Below are 23,717 nucleotides of genomic sequence, written 5' to 3' on the forward strand. Positions count from 1 at the left end.
GAGGAATGCTCTTTACCAGTCATATGTGGAGGGGTTTGGTGGAAGTGCTGGAGTGGAGGGCCCTGCAAGGGGAGAAACTGGCTTCTGGGAAGACCGGTGGTGACCCACAAACACGCCTACTGGCAGTTTCTCTGGGATGAACTTATCAGTCCTTTCTTTCTGCCAGAGCTGCCAAACAATCTGCCTTCTGTTAAATCCAGACAAAAGGGACTCCTCCCTTGCCGTGATTTGGCTGGCCCTGCTAGCTAGCCCTCTGCCTCAGGCAGGCCTGTGGCCCTGGCTTTTGGGTCAGGAGCCTCCACCCTTGACCAGCACCAGCCCCTGCCCCTTTCTGTCAGGCCTGGAGAGAGGAATCAGCAGCAGAGGCCTCCCTCCCCTGGGAAAAATTTGAGGATGAGCACTGGTCCTTGACCCTCAGCTTCTCAGAAACATGCCAGGGTAAAAAGCCCTGGAATCCTAGGACCATAGGAAAGTTTGGTCCAGGTAATGTCCCTTGGATTTGTTCTAATTAGAATCGAGGTCTTAGTTTAAGTCACATGAGCCCCTAGCAAATACTAGGACATTTGCCTTGGGCCTTGCACAGGGCATGGACCCTTGGAGATAACTGTTGACCAGGAGGTTAAGCAGGTAGCAACTTGCTTCCTTCCTTCCCAAACCAAAATTGAGCCTCTGCTATATGCCACTTTCTGTTAAGTGGTGGTTGCTATGTGGGGCCAAGCAAATTGGTCTCTGGCATCAAGGGCTCATACTTCAGTGGAGGAGACAAACCTTAATCAGATAATATTCCTGAATCCTCAGGCTGAGGGTCTATGTGGAGGAAACACTGGGGGCTGAAGGCCCAAGAGAGTTGGGAACTGACAGTCAGGCCGGAACATCCTCATTCTTTGCCTCCTGATCAGTCCTCCCCAGTCCATACCACATGAGTCCTTTGAGTAGCTGCTCCTGGGAGTAATCCAGACCTCTTTTTTTTTTTTCTTTCTGTCTTTTTTTTTGAGATGGATTCTCACTCTGTTGCCTAGACTGGAGTGAAGTGGCGCGATCTCGGCTCACTACAACCTCTGCCTCCTGGGTTCAAGTGATTCTCCTGCCTCAGCCTCCTGAGTAGTTGGGATTACAAGTGTGCACCACCATGCCTGGTTAATTTTCGTATTTTTAGTAGAGACGGGATTTCACCATATTGCTCAGGCTGGTCTGGAACTCCTGACCTCATGTTCCACCCACCTCGGCCTCCCAAAGTGTTGGGATTACAGGCGTGAACCACCACACCCAGCTTTTTTTTTTTTTTTTTTTTTTTTGAGATAGAGTCTTGCTCTGTCACCTGGCTGGAGTGCAGTGGCATAATTGCAGCTCACTGCAACCTCCACCTCCCAGGCTCAAGAGATCCACCTCAGCCTCCTGAGTATCTGGGACCACAGGTGGGTGCCATCATGCCTTGCTAACTTTTTACTTTTTTGTAGAGATGGGGGTCTTGCCAACATGTTGCTCAGTCTGGTCTCAAACTTCTCCCATCCAAGTACTAACCAGGCCCGACCCTGCTTAGCTTCTGAGATCAGACGAGCTTGGGTATATTCAGGGTGGTATGGCCATGGACAGCTCTTGAACTTCTGAGCTCAAATGATCCACCTGCCTTGGTCTACCAAAGTGCTGGGATTACAGGTATGAGCCACCGAGCCTGGCCCAGACCTCACTTTTGGTTCTGCCCTCCAACTGATTGTGAGCACCAAGCCTGGCCTGGAGTGGCCTAGGCTCTGTTGGGGTTTGGAAGATGAGTTACTGAGGACCTTGTGCTGAGCTTTAGAGTGGGCTGTCAGTTCCCACTGAGGGTAAAGGCTTTGACTCTTAGAACTAAAGGGATGGCCGGGTGCGGTGGCTCAAGCCTGTAATCCCAGCACTTTGGGAGGCCGAGACGGGCGGATCACAAGGTCAGGAGATCGAGACCATCCTGGCTAACACGGTGAAACCCCATCTCTACTAAAATATACAAAAAAAAAAAACTAGGCCGGGCGTGGTGGCTCAAGCCTGTAATCCCAGCACTTTGGGAGGCCGAGACGGGCGGATCACGAGGTCAGGAGATCGAGACCATCCTGGCTAACGTGGTGAAACCCCGTCTCTACCAAAAAAATACAAAAAATTAGCCGGGCAAGGTGGCGGGCACCTGTAGTCCCAGCTACTCGGGAGGCTGAGGCAGGAGAATGGCCTAAATCCGGGAGGCAGAGCTTGCAATGAGCTGAGATCCGGCCACTGCACTCCAGCCTGGGCGACAGAGTGAGACTCCGTCTCAAAAAAAAAAAAAACAAAAAAACAAAAAACTGGCTGGGTGAGGTGGCGGGTGCCTGTAGTCCCAGCTACTCGAGAGGCTGAGGCAGGAGAATGGCGTGAACCCGAAAGGCGGAGCTTGCAGTGAGCTGAGATCCGGCCACTGCACTCCAGCCTGGGCCACAGAGCGGGACTCCGTCTCCAAAAAAAAAAAAAAAAGAAAGAACTAAAGGGAGTAACGAGGCCTTAACTTTACAGCCCCAAGCCAGGCTAGGGGACCATGAAGACAGCTATTTCTGTGTCAGGTTTGGTATGGACTCCAGTAGGGGCGGGTTGGGTTCTGGTGGGGGGTGGTTAGGCCCCCTAATTGGCTTGTTCAGGTCTGGTCAGCCAAGCTTCCTGACTTTTTTTTTTTGGGACACAGTTTCCCTCTTGTTGCCCAGGCTGGAGTGCAGTGGTGTGATCTCGGCTCACTGCAACCTCTGCCTCCCTGGTTCAAGCGATTCTTCCGCCTCAGCCTCCCGAGTAGCTGGGATTACAGGCATATGACACAATGCCCGGCTAATTTTGTATTTTTAGTAGAGACGGGGTTTCTCCATGTTGGACAGGCTGGTCTTGAACTCCCGACCTCAGGTGATCCGCCCTCCTCATCCTCCCAAAGTGCTGAGATTACAGGCGTGAGCCATCGCGCTCAGCCTAAGCCTCCTGACTTTTTTTTTTTTGTTTTTTTTGTTTTTTGAGACAGAGTCTTGCTCTGTCACCCAGGCTGGAGTGCAGTGGCCGGATCTCAGCTCACTGCAAGCTCCGCCTCCCGGGTTTACGCCGTTCTCCTGCCTCAGCCTCCCGAGTAGCTGGGACTACAGGCGCCCGCCACCTCGCCCGGCTAGTTTTTTTGTATTTTTTAGTAGAGACGGGGTTTCACCGTGTTAGCCGGGATCGTCTCTCGATCTCCTGGCCTCGTGATCCGCCCGTCTTGGCCTCCCAAAGTGCTGGGATTACAGGCTTGAGCCACCGCGCCAGGCCGCCTCCTGACTTTTAAGGCCTAAAGAAAGAGTGGGTTGGGGGAACCCTTACTCCGAACAAAAAGGAAGAAAGGGCGCGGTGGCTCACACCTGTAGTCCCAGCACTTTGGGAGGCTGAGGCAGGTGGATCACAAGGTCAAAAGATCAAGACCATCCTGGCTAACATGGTGAAGCCCTGTCTCTACTAAAAACACAAAAAAATTGGCCGGCGGTGGCTCACGCCTGTAATCCCAGCACTTTGGGAGGCCGAGGTGGGCGGATCACGAGGTCAGGAGATCGAGACCATCCTAGCTAACATGGTGAAACCCCGTCTTTACCAAAAACACAAAAAATTAGCCGGGCATGGTGGCGGGCTCCTGTAGTCCCAGCTACTCGGGAGGCTGAGGCAGGAGAATGGCGTGAACTCGGGAGGCGGAGCTTGCAGTGAGCTGAGATTGCGCCACTGTACTCCAGCCTGGGCGACAGAATGAGACTCTGTCTCAAAAAAAAGGAAGAAAGACAGCAATGAGGCCCAGAGTTTTGGCTATTCTGGCCTGGGATCTGCCAAGGTTAGAGGGCTGGAGAAGAGGGAGGAGGAAAGCATTCCAGTCAGCCTGGGGCCTCAGCACCCTTAATTGAACCCCAAACCTGGGAAGGCAAGGACTGGAAAGGATTTGGCTATGAGGGCTTTAGGCAAGCTCTGGTTCTTTCTCTCTGCCCATAGTACTAGCAAGGGCCTATCCTATCCTTGAGCGCCAGATAATTAAAGTGGAGCCCCTCTCTCCAGTGGGGCTCTGGGGGTGGTTGGGCATGAGTGCTGGGACCCTGCAGGCCACCATAATCAGTCCTTATATTTCATAGCAAGAGCAACCCCCAAAAAAGGAAGATGGGGAGATGAGGCACTACTCTGGCATCTGTGAATGATCAGTGAGGTCTGAAGAGTGATGCTGCTTCTTTGTTTTTTGTTTTTTGTTTTTTTTTGAGATGCATTCTCGCTCTGTCGTCGCCCAGGCTGGAGTGCAGTGGCTTGATCTCGGCTCACTGTAAGCTCTGCCTCTCGGGTTCACACCATTCTCCTGCCTCAGCCTCCTGAGTAGCTGGGACTACAGGCGCTTGCCACCATTCCCGGCTAATTTGTTTTTGTATTTTTAGTAGAGACGGGGTTTGACCGTGTTAGCCAGGATGGTCTCGATTTTCTGACCTTGTGATCCGCCCGCCTTGGCCTCCCAAAGTGCTGGGATTACAGGCGTGAGCCATCGCACCTGGCCTGTTTCTTTTTTTTTTTTTTGGAGACAGGGTCTCAGTCTGTTGCCCATGCTGGAGTGCAGTGGTGTGATCATGGCTCACTGTAGTCTTTTTTTTTTTTTTTTGAGACGGAGTCTCGCTCTGTCGCCCAGGCTGGAGTGCAGTGGCGCGATCTCGGCTCACTGCAAGCTCCGCCTCCCGGGTTCACGCCATTCTCCTGCCTCAGCCTCCCGAGTAGCTGGGACTACAGGCGCCCACAACCGCGCCCGGCTAATTTTTTGTATTTTTAGTAGAGACGGGGTTTCACCGTGGTCTCGATCTCCTGACCTTGTGATCCGCCCGCCTCGGCCTCCCAAAGTGCTGGGATTACAGGCGTGAGCCACCGCGCCCGGCCGGCTCACTGTAGTCTTAACCTTCAAAGCTCAAGCACCTGGCTAATTAAAAAAATTTTTTTTGGAGAGATGGTTTCTCACTAGACAGTCTAGACTGGTCTTGAATCATGGGCTCAAGAGATCTACCCACCTTGGCCTCCCAAAGTGCTGGAATTACAGGCCTGAGATATATAACTATATAGTCAGACACAAAAATATGCAGCAGAACGTATGGCTGCAAAGCAGTGCACAGTGGTGGGGTGGGTGGTACACTCTCTGAGCCAAAGGAGTGAATGAGAGAATAGAATACATTTTGCTTAGAAACCCAAATAAATAATTTTCTGCATGGTTAGCCCCCCCCCGACTTTTTTTGGAGACAGGGTCTCCCTCTATTGCAAAGGCTGGAGTGCAGTGGTGTGAACACCCGCTCACTGCAGCCTCAACCTCCTGAGCTCAAGCAATCCTCCCACCTCAGCCTCCCAGGTAGCTGGGAGCACAGATCATGTGCCACCCCACTTGACTAATTTAATTTTTAATTTTAATTTTTTGAGACAGAGCCTTGCTCTGTTGCCCAGGTGAAGTTCAGTGGCAAGATCTCGGCTCACTGCAACGTCCTCCTCCCGGTTTAAGCGATTCTCCTGTCTCAGCCTCCTGAGTAGCTGGGACTACAGGCGTCTGCCACCATGCCTGGCTAATTTTTGTATTTTTAGTAGAGAAAGGGACGGGGTTTCACCTTGTTAGTCAGGCTGGTTTCAAACTCCTGACCTCAGGTGATCCACCCGCCTTGGCCTCCCAAAGTGCTGGCATTACACGTGTGAGCCACCGCGGCTAGTCAAATTCCTTTTTTTTCTTTTTCTTTTTTTTTTTGTATTTTTTGTAGAGGCGGGGTTTCGCCACGTTGCCCAGGCTGGTCTTGAACTCCCGAGCATAAGCTATCCATTCACCTGCCTAGGCCTCCCATAGTGCTGGGACTACAGGCAGGAGCACAGCACCTGGCCCCTTCCTTTTCTTGTCTCTGTGAATGAGGTTTGGAGCCTAGACACTGAAGTATAGAGAATTGTAAAAAGGTATGTTTTTGGGAGATGGGGCATTCCTTTCTTCTCTCTGTAACTTTCTTCTTCCAGACACTCCTGAGGAGGGAGCGAAAGCAAGGGAGCCCCAGAGCTCTCTGGGATCTAGGGAGGAGCCCATGGCTGGTGGCAGCCAGTTCTGTGTTCAGTATGTGCTTGCTGTCAAGAGTGCAGGCCTGGAATTCCAGGCTGGCCACAGGCCAAGGAGGTAATGGACCCATCCTGCCCATGGTGTGGGGATGAGAAGAAGCAGAGTCCATCACAGGTCTCATTCCCAGACCTATCCGGTAACTGTCAGGTTCAGTAACTGTAAAGTCTGGGGTTTTGGGGGTGGGGGGCTGCAAGTAAGTCCTGGGGAGAGCGAAAGCTACTTTAGGACCCTCCCCTTGAATGTTCCAGGCAGCAACCCCCGTCTCTTATTTCTTCCCCCACCCAAAGAATGCCGGCCACTAGGAGTGAGTGACCAGCGCCTGCGGGTTAGAGCTATTTTGGGCAGGAGAGCAGGCGTCGGATTCCAGCGTTCCAGGCAGGGGGAGGGGACGAGCGTTAGGCCTGAGGCGCTTTCCGACTCCCCAGCCTGCTGTGGGCGAGGCTCTAGGAGGTGAGCTAGCTTCCGGCCCCTCCTATCCCTGGCCTCAGTCTCCCATCCGTGTAAGGGCCGGGCAGCAAGGCTTTCATCTTTTGCAATTGAGAGAACTGAGAGAACGCTTCCTGATTGTTCTCATGGCTTAGAAATACCCCTTGATTTGCATTCGAAGGAAATTAGGAGCGCTGAACGCAGTCGACGGGTGGCCAGTTGCCGGGCCAGTTCGCAGTCCTAACTATCCCTTGACTAGTCTTAGAGGGCCAAAGGCCTTAAGTTGGGCGGGGCACCCCTCCCCCATACTCCTGGTCCTGAAGGCTCCGGACCACCCGGACCGGCCGCCGGGGTGTGTCCTGGAACGGACTTGCCTGGCCATGGGGGCGAGGCTTCCATGATGGGGCGTGACTTTTACGGTGGGGGCGTGGTTAGCCAATGAACAGAGAGGTGCGGGCCGGGGCGGGGCTTGCGCGCGGGTGTGGCGCGCTGCGGCGCGGCCGACGCAGGCAGAAGCGGGCGGCGCGCGGAGCTGGCCGCTGGATTGGCTGGAACACTCGCGTGTCAGGGGGTTGCTAGGCTCCGGCCGTGCGCCCCGCCCTCGCGCTCAGCGCCCTCTCACCGCCCGGTACGTGCTCGCGCGGAGGCTGCGGCGCGGCGCGGGGCTTTCGCTCCCTAGGCTTGGAGGCGGCAGCGGCGGCAGAGGCGGCAGCTTTGCGCCGAGTCCCCGGGGAGCGGCGGTGGCGGCGTCCTGGGGCCGGGAGGAGCGAACACCTGCCGCGGTCCTCCCGCCGGCGCTGGGTGAGTGCACTGCCCGCCCCAAGCCGCTGTGCCTGACTGCTCGGGCCCCCATCCCTGCTGCTGGCTGAGCCTTCCGCGGAACACCTGCTGCTGCTCGCTGTTAGGCCCGGGGCGGGGACACGGCCGCGGACGTCCTTGTGGGTGAGGAGGCGGAGCCGCCCATTTGCTCTCGGTCCCACAGGCAAAGGCTCGGAGCGTTCGGCTGCAAGGCCCGGGCCGCGCGCCGCGGCGGTGGGCCAGGCCTTAGCTCGGCCCGCGCTCCCAGGAACGCGGAGCCTGCGCTTTGGCCGCGGTCGTGAGCCGCCTGCGGGCCGCCTCCCGGGCTTCCAATAGGGGTTGTGGCCCATTTGGGCCGGATTCCGACTGTGGGCGTCGAGCCCCGCCAGAGGCAGGGAAGGGCACCGCTGCCACCACTGCTCGGTCAGAGCTGCTTAGAGCCTTGGTGGGTTCCCTCACCCTTACTTGAGCTCCTTTGGAAGCCTACTTACTTACTACCTTTTCATTTGTATTTGGCAGACCAGGTTCTCCTGGGAGTGTATTTGGATAGTGTCTCCATAGCAAATGTCATCTCGACTTGGAATCTTTTTGCCATAAATTCCAAGTTAATTTCCTACAGACTCATCTGGTAACTTAAAATGCATCCTTTAATCTCTATAACTTGAAAAGTTATTGTTTTTGTAAATCGAGTTACTGACGATGAAGTTTTGACTGATTGGGGCAAGAGCCTGGGACAGCACCTTCGTAGCGCAGAGTTCTAACTTAAGATTCCATCCTGCTGCTTCCCTAAATAAGCGAGTAGAAGTGACTCCTGGCATAGAAGCCAGACTTCGTGAAGGGAGGGTGGTGTTTATAGGACATAATTCCAGATAAAGAGTTGGATGTGCTTTCAGGTGTTTTGGAAAGTCTGGTCTAGATCGGGTATTGTAATTTTACCAGGTTCTATGCTTAGTGTTCAGAGACATTTTGGAATGTTCCTGTTCTAAAAAAGAATTTCACCTTACTACATTTTGGAGGCATAAAAATCCATAGTTTGAGTATGGAGAAGTTTAGTTGAACTTCTGTGCGTTTTGTTTTTGGCTGTGAACTAAGGAAGAAGAGCTCATGGCCTGTGTGCTTCAGAGAGGCTGAGGAGCTGTATTTTGGAGAAATCAGATTCAGTAGGGAGTTGGATCCATCATGTAAAGATCCTATGGGATATAAAAACTTGTGTTGATGTGTGCCTTTGGTAAAAGAAGCACAGTGCAAATCGTCACTGTTCTTAAAAATTGATTTGGCAAAAGCATTTTTTCATTTTAACAAGTATTTTGATTCACTACCTGCCAAATTCTGTGGTAGATCGTAGGAACCCATGTAAAAGAGTCTGCTTCTGCCCTTAAGGAATTCAGTTTAGCGGGCAGTGGGGACCGGGGAACCCATGATTAATAGTGTCTGCCCACTAAGCGTGCTCGCATAGTAGCCTGAGTGGAGAGGGAATTCCTGAGCTGTGGCTTTCAGGGCCAGCAGGAATTAGTGGGGGACATCAAGGCTTGGACACAGGGAACCACATGTACATGAGCACCTAAAATAGTGCTTGGGAGTCCTCCAGCTTGGCAGGTGGGAGCTCTGGGCCTGCCTTGTTTACAGGAGTTCCAACTTTGTATGCGGGGTGCAGGAGTCTAGGGAGCCTTTTAATTAGTAGAGTGGTGTGACCCAGACTTGTGTTTAGAAAGATACTGCTGGTGGAGGCCGGGCGCGGTGGCTCAAGCCTGTAATCCCAGCACTTTGGGAGGCCGAGACGGGCGGATCACGAGGTCAGGAGATCGAGACCATCCTGGGTAACACAGTGAAACCCCGTCTCTACTAAAAATACAAAAACTTAGCCGGGCGAGGTGGCAGGCGCCTGTAGTCCCAGCTACTCAGGAGGCTGAGGCAGGAGAATGGCGTGAACCCGGGAGGCGGAGCTTGCAGTGAGCTGAGATCCGGCCACTGCACTCCAGCCTGGGTGACAGAGCGAGACTCCGTCTCCAAAAAAAAAAAAAAAAAAAAAAGAAAGATATTGCTGGTGGAGTGTCAGGGAGAGGGAGGGGGCCAGGACCTCTGGCAGTTAAGTCAGCCAACAGAGGAGAGATGGGGAGGGAGAAGGGGCCATCAGAAAGGAGAGACTGAAAAGATAGTACAGAGGGGATGTCCTGCCGTGATAGGGGAGGAGCTACGTTCTGGAATGCCTGGGCCAGAAGACCAAGCATAACCAAGGATTTAAATTCCTTCTTGACTACCTGGTATAGTGGCCCACAGAGTTGCTTGTGTCTGGTTACTGTTGAGGATGGTGGGATTTGGAGGGACCACTTAGACTGCAGTCAATTCATGGGAAAGGAGGCCTGGCATTTGATCATTAAAAACTTTATCGCTGGGTGCGGTGGCTCACGCCTGTAATCCCAGCACTTTGGGAGGTTGAGGTGGGCGGATCACAAGGTCAGGAGATGGAGACCATATTGGCTAACACAGTGAAACCCCGTCCCTACTAAAAATAAAAAAATTAGCCGGGTGTGGTGGTGGGCGCCTGTAATCCCAGCTACTTGGGAGGCTGAGGCTGAGAATGGCGTGAACCTGGCAGGTGGAACTTGCAGCGAGCTGAGATTGCGCCTCTGCACTCCGGCCTGGGTGACAGAGTGAGACTCCTTGTCTCAAAAAAAATACAAAAAAACAAAAAACTTTATCTCCAGGCCGGGCGTGGTGGCTCATGCCTGTAATCCCAGCACTTTGGGAGTCCGAGGCAGGTGGATTACCTGAGGTAAGGCGTTCAGGACCAGCCTGGCCAACATGTTGAAACCCCATCTCTACTAAAAAATATAAAAATTAGACAGGCATGGTGGTGGGCTCCTGTAATCGCAGCTACTTGGGAGGCTGAGACAGGAGAATCACTTGAACCCGGCAGGCGGAGGTTGCAGTGAGCCGAAAGCCTGAATGACAAGAGCGAAACTCGGTCTCAAGAAAAAAATTAAAGAAAACCCAACTTTATCTCCTACTTGAACCTGGGGTATTGCATTTCCTCTTGGGCATAGCAGGCATCTTAACCCATGAGAGTCAATGTGTGTTCATGCTTGTGGAGGCAGATGAGAGCATACTTGATTTCTTTTCTTTCTTTTTTTTTTTTTTTTTTTTTTTTAGACGGAGTTTCGCTTTGTCGCCCAGGCTGGAGTGCAGTGGCCGGATCTCAGCTCACTGCAAGCTCCGCCTCCCGGGTTTACGCCATTCTCCTGCCTCAGCCTCCCGAGTAGCTGGGACTACAGGCGCCCACCACCTCGCCCGGCTAGTTTTTTTGTATTTTTTTTTAGTAGAGACGGGGTTTCACCATATTAGCCAGGATGGTCTCGATCTCCTGACCTCGTGATCCGCCCGTCTCGGCCTCCCAAAGTGCTGGGATTACAGGCTTGAGCCACCGCACCCGGCCAATTTCTTTTCTTTCTTTCTTTTTTTTTTTTTTTTGATACGGAGTCTTGCTCTGTCGCCCAGGCTGGAGTACAGTGGTGTGATCTCGGCTCACTGCAACCTCTGCCCCCTGGGTTCAAGTGATTCGCCTGCCTCAGCCTCCCAAGTGGCTGGGATTACAGGCATGTACCACCACGCCTGGCTAATTTTTGTATTTTTAGTAGAGAGGGGGTTTCGCCATGTTGGCCAGGCTGGTTTCAAACTCTTGACCTCAGGTGATCCACTCTCCTCGGCCTCCCAAAATGCTAGGATTACAGGCATGAGCCACTGCTCCCCGCCCTAATTTTTGTATTTTTTGTAGAGATGGGGTTGAACTTCTGAGCGCAAGTGATCTGCCTTCCTCAGCCTCCGAAAGTGCTGGGATTACAAGCGTGCTCTGTCGCCCAGGCTGGATGGAGTGCAGTGGCGCGATCTCAGCTCACTGTAAGCTCCGCTTCCCGGGTTCATGCCATTTTCCTGCCTCAACCTCCCAAGTAGCTGGGACTACAGGCGCCCGCCACCACGCCTGACTAATTTTTTTGTATTTTTAGTAGAGATGGGGTTTCACCGTGTTAACCAGGATGGTCTCAATCTCCTGACCTTGTGATCCGCCTGCCTCGGCCTCCCAAAGTGCCAGTATTAAAGGCGTGAGCCACCGCGTCTGGCTTTTCTTTTTTTTTTTTTACGATGGAGTTTCGCTCTTGTTGCCCAGATTGGTGTGCAATGGTGCGATATTGGTTCACCACAACCTTCGCCTCCCAGGTTCAAGCAATTCTCCTGCCTCAGCCTCCCGAGTAGCTGGGATTACAGATATGCATCACCACGCCTGGCTAATTTTGTATTTTTAGTAGAGACAGGGTTTCTCCATGTTGGTCAAGCTGGTCTCAAACTCCTGACCTCAGGTGATCCGCCTGCCTTGGCCTTCCAAAGTGCTGGGATTACAGGCGTGAGCCACCTTGCCCGGCCAGCTACTTTTTTTTTGAGATGGAGTCTCGCTCTTTCGCCCAGGCTGGAGTACAGTGGCGCGATCTTGGCTCACTGCAACCTCCACCTCCCGGGTTCAAGCGATTCTCCTGCTTCAGCCTCCCAAGTAGCTAGGATTACAGACATGTGCCACCACGCCCAGCTAATTTTTGTATTTTTAGTAAAGACGGAGTTTTACCATGTTGGTCAGGCTGGTCTTGAACTCCTGACCTTGTGATCTGCCTGCCTCGGCCTCCCAAAGTGTTGGGATTACAGGCGTGAGCCACCGCACCCAGCCAGCAATTTCTATATATAGGAATTTAGAGTAGCTTACAAAATTATACCAACCAGAAGGCTTAATTTAGTCTTAATGAATAGGGTTCTCTATTTTCCAATTTTTTAGGTTTGATAGCTAAGCATTTTCTCCCCCCCCCCCCCCCTTTTTTTTTTTGAGACAGAGTCTCGCTCAGTCACCCAGGCTGGAGTGCATTGGTGCAATCTCGGCTCACTGCAAGCTCTGCCTCCCGGGTTCATGCCATTCTCCTGCTTCAGGCTCCCGAGCAGCTGGGACTACAGGCACCCACCACCATGCCTGGCTAATTTTTTTTTTTTTTTGAGATGGAGTCTCGCTCTGTCGCCCAGGCTGGAGTGCAGTGGCCGGATCTCAGCTCACTGCAAGCTCCGCCTCCCGGGTTCACGCCATTCTCCTGCCTCAGCCTCCCGAGTAGCTGGGACTACAGGCGCCACCGTGCCCGGCCATTTTTTTTTTTTTATATTTAGTAGAGATGGGGTTTCACCGTGTTAGGATGGTCTTGATCTCCTGACCTCATGATCTGCCCACCTCGGCCTCCCAAAGTGCTGGGATTACAGGTGTGAGCCACCGCGCCTGGCCATAGCTGAGCGTTTTCTTGGTCTTACGCAGGATCCAGGGTAGGAAGGTGGATGAGATGCATTAGTAGAGGATCATAAACCGAGGGTGTCGGTTTATGATTGGTGAAGCTGGTCTGTGTTCTGTGTTGGAGTGATTAAATCTGAACAAACTTTAGCAGTATGTTGACTTAATTTATATTTATGTTTTAAAAGCAGGATTCTACTGGGAACAATCAGCTGCATATTTAAAAAATTACTTTTAGCCGGGCACGGTGGCTCAAGCCTGTAATCCCAGCACTTTGGGAGGCTGAGACGGGCGGATCACAAGGTCAGGAGATCGAGACCATCCTGGCTAACACGGTGAAACCCCGTCTCTACTAAAAAATACAAAAAACTAGCCAGGCGAGGTGGCGGGCGCCTGTAGTCCCAGCTACTCGGGAGGCTGAGGCAGGAGAATGGCGTAAACCCGGGAGGCGGAGCTTGCAGTGAGCTGAGATCCGGCCACTGCACTCCAGCCTGGGCGACAGAGCCAGACTCAGTCTCAAAAAAAAAAAAAAAAAAAAAAAAATTACTTTTATGACCAAATGTCTTTATCTTGCTTGTCATGAGATACATTTAATGGTGTTGAGGTTTTGGGCCGGGCGCAGTGGCTCACACCTGTAATCCCAGCACTTTGGGAGGCAGAGCCGGTTGGATCACCTGAGCTCAGGAGTTCGAGACCAACCTGTCCGACATGGTGAAACCCCTTCTCTACTAAAAAAATAAAAAAATTAGCTGGGCGTGGTGGCATGCACCTGTAATCCCAGCTACTTGGTAGGCAAATTGACTGAACCCAGCAAGTGGAGGTTGCAGTGAGCCAGGTTTGAGGTTTTGCAGTGTTGAGGTTTTGCTTCTCAGTTATACCTTTTTGAGCTAATCGTTTTAAAAAAACCCACTGTCTAAAATACGCTGAAATTAATTTTATTATTTATAATTTTTGGTTCTGGATTGACTGTACAGAAAATGTTTCATTTTCTTACTGTGACCTTTGACAAAGAAGGGTGACTAATTGGTGGTGTGGGCAGGAGACTCAGTGACATTCCCCACTTCCTCTGGAGTTGGTCAGTGTGGTATAATTCTATTTCAGTTGTGGGCATTCACCAATATTGTTTCCTCCTTTTCCTGCAGGGCCTCTGCTCTCCAGGAAGATAAGGCTTTTAAAGCAGCCTAGCACTAGAAGGTGAGGTAAGGTACTTGAAAAGAGACATTTCTGGCTGGGCGCGGTGGCTCATGCCTGTAATCCCAGCACTTTGGGCGGCCAAGACCGGCGGATCACGAGGTCAGGAGATCAAGACCATCCCGGCTAACACAGTGAAACCCCGTCTCTACTACAAATATAAAAAAAATTAGCTGGGCGTGGTGGCAGGTGCCTGTAGTCCCAGCTACTCGGGAGGCTGAGGCAGGAGAATGGCGTGAACCCGGGAGGCGGAGCTTGCAGTGAGCTGAGATCAAGCCACTGCACTCCGAGACAGAGCGAGACTCTGTCTCAAAAAAAAAAAAAAAAAAAAAAAAAAAGAAAAGAGACATTTCTGCAAAAGAAAGTTGAGGGATAGGCCGGGCGCGGTGGCTCAAGCCTGTAATCCCAGCACTTTGGGAGGCCGAGACGGGTGGATCACGAGGTCAGGAGATCGAGACCATCCTGGCTAACACGGTGAAACCCCGTCTCTACTAAAAAAAAATACAAAAATCTAGCCGGGCGAGGTGGCGGGCGCCTGTAGTCCCAGCTGCTCGGGAGGCTGAGGCAGGAGAATGGCGTAAACCCGGGAGGCGGAGCTTGCAGTGAGCTGAGATCCGGCCACTGCAGTCCAGCCTGGGCAACAGAGCGAGACTCCGTCTCAAAAAAAAAAAAAAAAAAAAAAAAAAAAAAAAAAAAAAAAAAAAAAAGAAAGTTGAGGGATAATCACATACTGGCCAAAATGATAACCACAGAATTATATTTATTTATTTTTTTGAGACAGAGTCTTGCTCTGTTGCCCAGGCTGGAGTGCAGTGGCGTGATCTTGTCTCACGGCACCCTCTGCCTCCTGGGTTCAAGCAATTCTCCTGCCTCAGCCTCCCAAGTAGCTGGGATTACAGGCATGCGCCATCACACCCAGCTAATTTTGTATTTTTTAGTAGAGGCGGGGTTTCTCCATGTTGGTCAGGCTGGTTTTGAACTCCCGACCTCAGGTGATCCGCCCATCTTGGCCTCCCAAAGTGCTGGGATTACAGGCATGAGACACTGTGCCCAGCTTATTTATTTGTTTTTGAGACAGGATCTCCGTCTGTCACCCATGCTGGAGTGCAGTGGCATGATTACAGCTCACTACAGACCTCGACTTCCTAGGCTCAAGCTATCCTCCGACCTTGGCCTCTCAAGTAGCTGGGACTACAGGGGCATGTCACCATGCCCGGCTAATTTTTTTAACTGTTTGTGGAGATGGGATCTCACTATGTTGTCCAGGATGATCTGAAACCCCTGGGCTCAAACAATCCTCCCACCTCAGCCTCTCAAAAAGTGCTGGGATTAATAGACATGAGCCACCGCACCTGACTTAGAATTTTAAAACATTAATAGCGGTGGAAAAGCTCTATTGGATAATACGTGTATTTAAGTAGTGTGGAAGATAAAAGTGGAAAGAGGCCGGGTGCGGTGGCTCATGCCTATAATCCCAGCACTTTGGGAGGCAGATGTGCACGGATCAACTGAGGTCAGGAATTTTGGACCAGCCTGGCCAACACGGTGAAACCCTGTCTCTACTAAAAATACAAAAATTATCTGGGCGTGGTGACAGGTACCTGTAATCCCAGCTACTTGGGAGGCTGAGAAAGGAGAATCACTTGAACCTGGGAGGTGGAGGTTGCAGTGAGCCGAGATCCCGCCATCCCACTACAGCCTGGGCAACAAGAGTGAAACTCCATCTCAAGAAAAAAGTGGAAAGAAAAGGGCTGGGCGCAGTGGCTCACACCTGTACTGCCAGCACTTTGGGAGGCCGAGGTGGGTACATCATTTGAGGTCAGGAGTTCGAGACCAGCCTGGCCAACATGGTAAAACCCCGTCTCTACTAAAAATACAAAAAGTAGCCAGGCGTGGTAGTGTGCACCTGTAATCCCAGCTACTTGGGAGGCTGAGGCAGGAGAATTGCTTGAATCTTGAATCTGGGAGGCAGAGGTTGCAGTGAGCCGAGATTGTGCTGCTGCACTCCATCCTGGGCGATGGAGTGAGACTGTGTCTCAAAAAAAAAAAAAAAGGCCGGGCGCGGTGGCTCACGCCTGTAATCCCAGCACTTTGGGAGGCCGAGGCGGGCGGATCACAAGGTCAGGAGATCGAGACCACGGTGAAACCCCGTCTCTACTAAAAATACAAAAAAAAAATTAGCCGGGTGTGGTAGCGGGCGCCTGTAGTCCCAGCTACTCAGGAGGCTGAGGCAGGAGAATGGCGTGAACCCGGGAGGCGGAGCTTGCAGTGAGCCGAGATCGCGCCACTGCACTCCAGCCTGGGCGACAGAGCGAGACTCCGTCTCAAAAAAAAAAAAAAAAAAAAAAAATGGTGGAAAGAAAAAAGAAAAGGAGGCGGATCTCATGCCTATAATCCCAGCACTTTGGGAGGCCAAGGTGGGAGGATTACTTGAAGTCAGGAGTTTGAGACTTAACTTGGGCAACAGAGAGAGACCCTGTCTCTACAAAAAATAAAATTAAAATTAGTTGAGTGTGGTGGCACGCGCCTGTAGTCCTAGCTACTCGGGAAGCTGAGGTGGGGGGATCTTTTGAGCCCAAGAGTTTTTATTTTTATCTTTTTTTTTTTTTTTTTTTGAGACGGAGTCTCGCTCTGTCGCCCAGGCTGGAGTGCAGTGGCCGGATCTCAGCTCACTGCAAGCTCCGCCTCGCGGGTTCACGCCATTCTCCTGCCTCAGCCTCCCGAGTAGCTGGGAGTACAGGCGCCCGCCACCTCGCCCGGCTAGTTTTTTGTATTTTTTAGTAGAGACGGGGTTTCACCGTGTTAGCCAGGATGGTCTCGATCTCCTGCACTCGTGATCCGCCCGTCTCGGCCTCCCAAAGTGCTGGGATTACAGGCTTGAGCCACCGCGCCCGGCCTTTATTTTTATCTTTATTATTTTTTGGCCGGGCGCGGTGGCTCAAGCCTGTAATCCCAGCACTTTGGGAGTCCGAGACGGGCGGATCACGAGTGCAGGAGATCGAGACCATCCTGGCTAACACGGTGAAACCCCGTCTCTACTAAAAAATACAAAAAACTAGCCGGGCGAGGTGGCGGGCGCCTGTAGTCCCAGCTACTCGGGAGGCTGAGGCAGGAGAATGGCTTGAACCCGGGAGGCGGAGCTTGCAGTGAGCTGAGATCCGGCCACTGCACTCCAGCCTGGGCGACAGAGCCAGACTCCGTCTCAAAAAAAAAAAAAAAAAAAAAAAATTTTTTTTGTAGAGACAGGATTTTGCCATGTTGCCCAGGCTAATCCGGAACTGCTGAGCTTAAGCGATCCACCTACCTCAGCCTCACAAACTGCTGGATTACAGATGTGAGCCAGTGGGCCTTAGCCTAGGAGTTCGAGGCTGCAGTGAGCTTTCGTCACAGCAAATCACGCCACTGCACTCCAGCATCGGTGACAAAGTGAGACCCTGGCTGAAAAAGAAAAAAAAAAGAAAAAGGAAAAATCCCTTGTTCCCCTTCCCTTTTTTTTTTTTTTTTTTTAAATGGAATCTCGCACTGTTGCCTAGGCTGGAGTGCAATGGCGTAATCTCAGCTCATTGCAACCTCTGCCTCCTGGGATCAAGCGATTCTCCTGCATCAGCCTATTTGAGTAGCTGGGATTACAGGTGCCCGCCACCACGCTGAGCTAAGTTTTTGTGTTTTCTTTCTTTTTTTTTTTTGAGACGGAGTCTCGCTCTGTCGCCCAGGCTGGAGTGCAGTGGCGCGATCTCGGCTCACTGCAAGCTCCGCCTCCCGGGTTCACGCCATTCTCCTGCCTCAGCCTCCCGAGTAGTTGGGACTACAGGCGCCCACAACCGCGCCCGGCTAATTTTTTGTATTTTTAGTAGAGATGGGGTTTCACCGTGGTCTCGATCTCCTGACCTTGTGATCCGCCCGCCTCGGCCTTCCAAAGTGCTGGGATTACAGGCGTGAGCCACCGCGCCCGGCAGTTTTTGTGTTTTCAGTAGAGATGGGGTTTCACTGTGTTAGCCAGGCTGATCTCCTGACCTCGTGATCCTCCCATCTTGGCCTCCCAAAGTGCTGGGATTGCAGGTGTGAGGCACTGCGCCCAGCCCCCATCCTGTTTTATTTTTTCTGTAAATAGGGAATACAACACATGGTACAAACTTAATTAAAAGTTCAAAAGGATTATACAAAGGAGGGAAAGAAACCTTCCTTCCATCTATCCCCTTAGCCTGTGGTTCGCCTTTCCAGAGGCATTTGTGATTCCTCCGATTCCTGGGTCTCCTCCAAAGATGGCCCTTGGCAATGTTTTTACCAAGTTTGAGTATAGATTTTTTTTTTTTTTTTTTGAGACAGAGTCTCTCTCTGTTGCCCAGACTGGAGTGCAGTAGCTTGATCTCTGCTCACTGCAGCCTTCACCTGCTGGATTCAAGTGATTCTCCTATCTCAGCCTCCTGAATAGCTGGAACTACAAGCGCGTGCTACCACACCCAGCTAATTTTTTTATATTCAGTAGAGACTAGGTTTCACCATGTTGGCCAGGCTGGCCTCGAACTCCTGAACTCAGGTGATCCCACCCATCTTGGTCTCCCGAAGTGCTGGGATTACAGGCGTGAGCCCCCATACTGGCCTGAATATAATATTTCTTTTTTTGTTTGAGATGGAGTTTTGCTCTTGTTGCCCAGGCTGGAGTGCAATGGTGCAATCTCAGCTTACTGCAGCCTCTGCCTCCTGGGTTCAAGCGTTTCTCCTGCCTCAGCCTCCCGAGTAGCTGGGATTACAGGCGTGCGCCATCACACCTGGCTAATTTTGTATTTTTAGTAGAGACGGGGTTCCTCCATGTTGGTCAGGCTGGTCTCGAACTCCTGACCTCAAATGATCTGCCCACCTCAGCCTCCCAAAGTGCTGGGATTACAGGCGTGAGCCACCATGCCCAGCCCTGAATATAACATTTTTTTCTTTTTTTTTTTTTTTTTTGAGACGGAGTCTCGCTCTGTCGCCCAGGCCAGAGTACAGTCGCGTGATCTTGGCTCACTGCAAGCCTCACCTCCCAGGTTCATGCTATTCTCCTGCCTCAGCCTCCTGAGTAGCTAGGACTACAGGCGCCCGCCACCACGCCCGGCTAATTTTTTGTATTTTTAGTAGAGATGGGGCTTCACCATGTAAGCCAGGATGGTCTCGATCTCCTGACCTTGTGGTCCATCTGCCTTGGCCTCCCAAAGTGCTGGGGTTACAGGCGTGAGCCACTGTGCTCAGTGAATATAACATTTCTAATGGTTAGTCTGTCCCTAGTTCTTAGACAGTTTGGTTCTTTTTTTGTTATTTTTTTTCTTATTATTTGTTTTAGCTATCTCCTACAGGAAAGAGGTTATTTCTTACTTTGGTTGTAATAGATAATGTTGCAATTAACATCTCTGCATAAAGTTTTTTAAAAGAGGTTTTAGTATCATAAGAAGTGACTTGTGATTTACAATTTTGTAGAAGCACATTTATCAATGTCAAGTAAGGCAGATTTGTAGTGATTTTTATTTTTAAGTATTGTGCACGTTTTCTATAGTCCTTTTTCTGTGACTTGCATGGATTTGTGATATTTATAGCCACGTAGAGACCTAGTCTCAGTGTTCCCTGCCCTTGGGGGCATCAGCAGCCACAGATTCATTCTTGCTGAGGCAGTCACGGCCCTTGGATACCCTAAGTATAGGGGAGTGTGCCAGTTGTGGGGAGCTCAAGGATGAATGAAGCACTTGGAAGGATATGTCGTATTCAGGGAAACAGTAGCCAGTGCCCAGCTTGGTTCTCTGTTGTGGCATTTACTCTTCATTTCTGTGGATGTTGTTTTTGTATATTAAGTATGAGAATCTACAAACAAGCACCTCTTACAGAGTTCTTTCTCCTAATCGGTACACAGTTTTCTGTATCTGTGGGTTCCACATCTGTGGATTCATCCAATTGTGGATTGAAAATATTTGGGAAAAAAGAATGGCTGCATCTGTGTGAAACATGAATAAACTTTTTCCTTGTCATCATTTCCTAAACGTTATAACAACTATTTTCATACCATTTACATTAGATGTTCGTACATTATTTGCAAATATTACACCATTTTATATAAGGGACTTGAGCATCTGTGGATTTTGGTATCCTGGAACCAATGCCTCATGGATACCGAGGGAAGAGTTTGTAAATGTATTAAAACAGAGTAGTGGGCCGGGCGCGGTGGCTCAAGCCTGTAATCCCAGCACTTTGGGAGGCCGAGACGGGCAGATCACAAGGTCAGGAGATCGAGACCATCCTGGCTAACATGGTGAAACCCCGTCTCTACTAAAAATACAAAAAAAAAACTAGCCGGGCGAGGTGGCGGGCGCCTGTAGTCCCAGCTACTCGGGAGGCTGAGGCAGGAGAATGGCGTAAACCCGGGAGGCGGAGCTTGCAGTGAGCTGAGATCCGGCCACTGCACTCCAGCCTGGGCGACAGAGCGAGACTCCGTCTCAAAAAAAAAAAAAAAAAAAAAACAGAGTAGTGGAATTGGAATTAAATTCTTTTGATTTTGCAGGTATCTCTGTTTAGCCTCTTCACTGTTCTGGGAACATTTTCCCGCAGGCATCCTAGGGGTTGACGGGAAATTTACTTAAGATTCCCAAGGCTGTCTATGGCAGAAGTGAACCAGTTCTGCCTTGGTTGTCATAAACACCTCTGTTAATTAGCTCAGTTGTTCTCCAGGGGTGGATTGATTCTCTAGCCAGCTTTTGCCAAGAAAAATGATGTAGTCAATAATGGAATTCCAAATAAGATTTCCTTTTTATTTGGCTATTAATCAGAACCTGGGTACCATCCATTTTCTGGGCCCTAATTTTACTATGGAATGTTTCCATAAAACATGCATCTGATTACTGTAAATGTCCTGTAAACACTCCTGCTTGGGCTGGTGGGTCATCTTTTTTTTTTTTTTTTTTTCTTTTGAGACAGAGTTTCAGTCTTGTTGCCCAGGCTGGAGTGCAATAGTGTGATCTCAGCTCACTGTAACCTTCCCCTCCTGGGTTCAAGTGATTCTCCTGCCACGGCCTCCCAAGTAACTGGAACGATACACCATGCGCCACCACGCCTGGCTAATTTTTATATGTTTAGTAGAGATGGGGTTTCTTCATGTTGGTCAGGCTGGTCTCGAACTGCTGACCTCAGGTGATCTGTCCTCCTTGGCCTTCTAAAGTGCTGGGATTACAGGCGTGAGCCACTGCACCCGGCCTGTAGGTCATCTTTATGTCCAATCTGCCCTGACCTCTGGGGAGGTCAAGGATACCTTGCCTTCTAGGATTTTTTATATTGGAGACCAGTCTGATGAGTAGCCCTTGAGCAGGGGGTGGATTCTAACTCTTGGAGAAAATGAGGAAGTTCTACCTCTTATGTGAGGTATGATTGAAGAAATTGTGTTTTCTTTGTTTTTTGACAGGCAGGGTCTTGCCCTGTTGCCTAGGTTGGAATGTGGTGGCATAATCATAGCTCACTGCAGTCTTGACCTCCTGGGGTCAAGCAATCCTCCCACTTCAGCCTCCTGAGTAGCTGGGACTACTAGCATGTGCCACTATGCCCAGCTAATTTTTTAATTTTTTTGTAGCGATGAGGTCTTGGCTATGTTGCCCAGGCTGGATCCTCCTGCCTCAGCCTCCTAAAGTGTTGGAATTATAGGGGTGAGCCACTATGCCCAGCCCAGAAGTGTCTTATATTTTTAGACTTTTGAGCAGTGTTGGAATGATTGAATCGCCTGAGTGGAGAAATTTGGTAGGAAGAGACTAGAAGAGAGGCTCTTTATTAAAGACCTAAAAATAGAATTCATTAAAGTCACAAATAGATAACAGTAGGATTCCTGTCTCACTCTCTCCTGCTTTGGGTTTGTGCTACCAGCTGTTGCATCTGCTTACCTAGAAAATAGAATAATATTTTGTCAGAAGGGTCAGCAGTATAGTCCTAAAACATTGTAAGTCTGAGGATGTGCTTTTTCCAGTTTTAAAAGTAGTTTAGAAACTGACCAGATTCTTTCATGTAGGGAGGAAATCTTAGCAGGAGACGTTGGTTCTTCTGCTCATAGTGCCAGTCCTAACCTGACAGGTCCTGTGGGGTCCCCCGTCTCTTCAGAGCCCTGAGCCTTTTTCCCTTCTAGTTAAACGTTGCTGACTAGGGAGGGATCTCCTATGTAGGTCATCTGATTACCTGATTTGATCATATGGTACTTCTGTTATTTTGGAGGAGAGGGTCTCCTTTTGATTCTAATAGCTGGAGATGAAAATGGCTCCGTATGCTTTCTTCCTGTGGAGGGCTCTGCTGCCCTGAGCTGCATGTGCCCTTTACATCTGTGTGAGGGGGTGGAGGAATGTCCTGGCCTCCCCGCTTCCATCCTGCTATGGGCTTCCAGGGAGAATGGGGCCCATTGTGGGCTGTGCCCAAAGGCACAGTCTTCTGCCTCAATGTCAGGCTTACTGTGGTCTCTGTGTCCAGTTTGCTGTGATCACTGGGTGCCAAGGGGCTGGGAGCTCAGGAAGCCATTGCTGCTTTTTTTTTTTTTTTTTTTTTGAGATGGAGTCTTGCTCTTGTCACCCAGGCTGTAGTGCAATGGCACAATCTCTGCTCACTGCAACCTCCGCCTCCCAGATTCAAGCAATTCTCCTGCCTCAGCCCCCGGAGTAGCTGGGACTACAGGCACCCGCCACCACGCCTGGCTAATTTTTTTTTTTTTTTTTTTTTTTTGAGACGGAGTCTCGCTCTGTCGCCCAGGCTGGAGTGCAGTGGCTGGATCTCGGCTCACTGCAAGCTCCGCCTCCCGGGTTCACGCCATTCTCCTGCCTCAGTCTCCCGAGTAGCTGGGACTACAGGCACCCGCCACCTCGCTCGGCTAGTTTTTTGTATTTTTTAGTAGAGACGGGGTTTCACCGTGTTAGCCAGGATGGTCTCGATTTCCTGACCTTGTGATCTGCCTGTCTTGGCCTCCCAAAGTGCTGGGATTACAGGCTTGAGCCTCCGCGCCCGGCCAAAATTTTTTTTTTGTGACAGAGTTTCACTCTTGTCACCCAGGCAGGAGTACAGTGGCACAATCTCAGCTCACTACAACCTCTGCCTCCTGGGTTCAAGCAATTCTCCTGCCTCAGCCTCCCGAGTAGCTGGGCTTGCAGATGCCTGCCACCATGCCCAGCTAATTTTTGTAATTTTGGTAGAGATGGGGTTTCACCATGTTGGCCAGGCTGGTCTCAAACTCCTGACCTCAGGTGATCCACCCGTCTCGGCCTCCCAGAGTTCTGGGATTACAGGTGTGAGCCACTGTGCCTGGCCTATTTTATTTTGATCTTATTTATTTATTTATATATTTTTGAGACGGAGTTTTGGTCTTGTCGCACAGGCTGTTGTGCAATGGCGCAATCTTAGCTCTCTGCAACCTGTGCCTCCCAGGTTCAAATGATTCTCCTTCCTCAGCCTCCCGAGTAACTGGAATTATAGGCACCCGCCACCACGTCCAGCTAATTTTTAAATTTTTAGTAGCGACAGAGTTTCTCCATGTTGGCCAGGCTGGTCTCGAACTCCTGAGTGATCTGCCTGCCTCAGCCTCTCAAAGAGCTGGGATTACAGGCATGAGCCACCGTACCCAGCCCCACTCTTGATTTTTAAATGGTTGCCTCAAACTCTGTCCTATGATTTTTCGGTTTAAAAACTTTTTCTGTGTTTGAATGCTATTTTAAAGCAGTTCCTTGTTTCTCCCTGTAGGGCATAGCCCAGAAATTGAGAAGTTAGCACAGCTGGAATTGAGTCTTTTTCATATCTATGTTATCAAGCCGGGTGGGCTGAGGTGAATATGGAAGGCTCTGTGGGCTGTGGTCATGGCCTCACCTGCTGGTCTCAAGCTCTGGGTAGAGAGACTTGCCTTACAGGATGGGATGTGTGTTCACT

General features: G+C 50.7%; 1 protein-coding gene across 15 annotated transcripts in view; it reads left to right on the plus strand.

Moving 5' to 3' along the window:
• Positions 1-6,108: 6,108 nt before the first annotated feature.
• The window catches only part of LOC105480444 (dystroglycan 1), a 76,771-nt gene continuing 59,162 nt past the window's right edge, over positions 6,109-23,717 (plus strand). The window contains exons 1-2 of one of the 15 annotated variants that reach the window (XM_071091726.1): positions 7,141-7,321; positions 13,769-13,825. The gene's annotated coding sequence lies outside the window, so the exon portion shown is untranslated. Of the gene's footprint in view, positions 6,242-6,525; positions 6,545-7,126; positions 7,463-7,587; positions 7,764-13,222; positions 13,826-23,717 lie in introns of those variants that run through there. The other 14 variants (XM_071091725.1, XM_071091720.1, XM_071091721.1 and 11 more) reach the window with 14 other exon arrangements.

This window comes from Macaca nemestrina, chromosome 2 (genome assembly GCF_043159975.1).
Source record: "Macaca nemestrina isolate mMacNem1 chromosome 2, mMacNem.hap1, whole genome shotgun sequence".
Classification (NCBI taxonomy): Eukaryota; Metazoa; Chordata; class Mammalia; order Primates; family Cercopithecidae; genus Macaca; species Macaca nemestrina.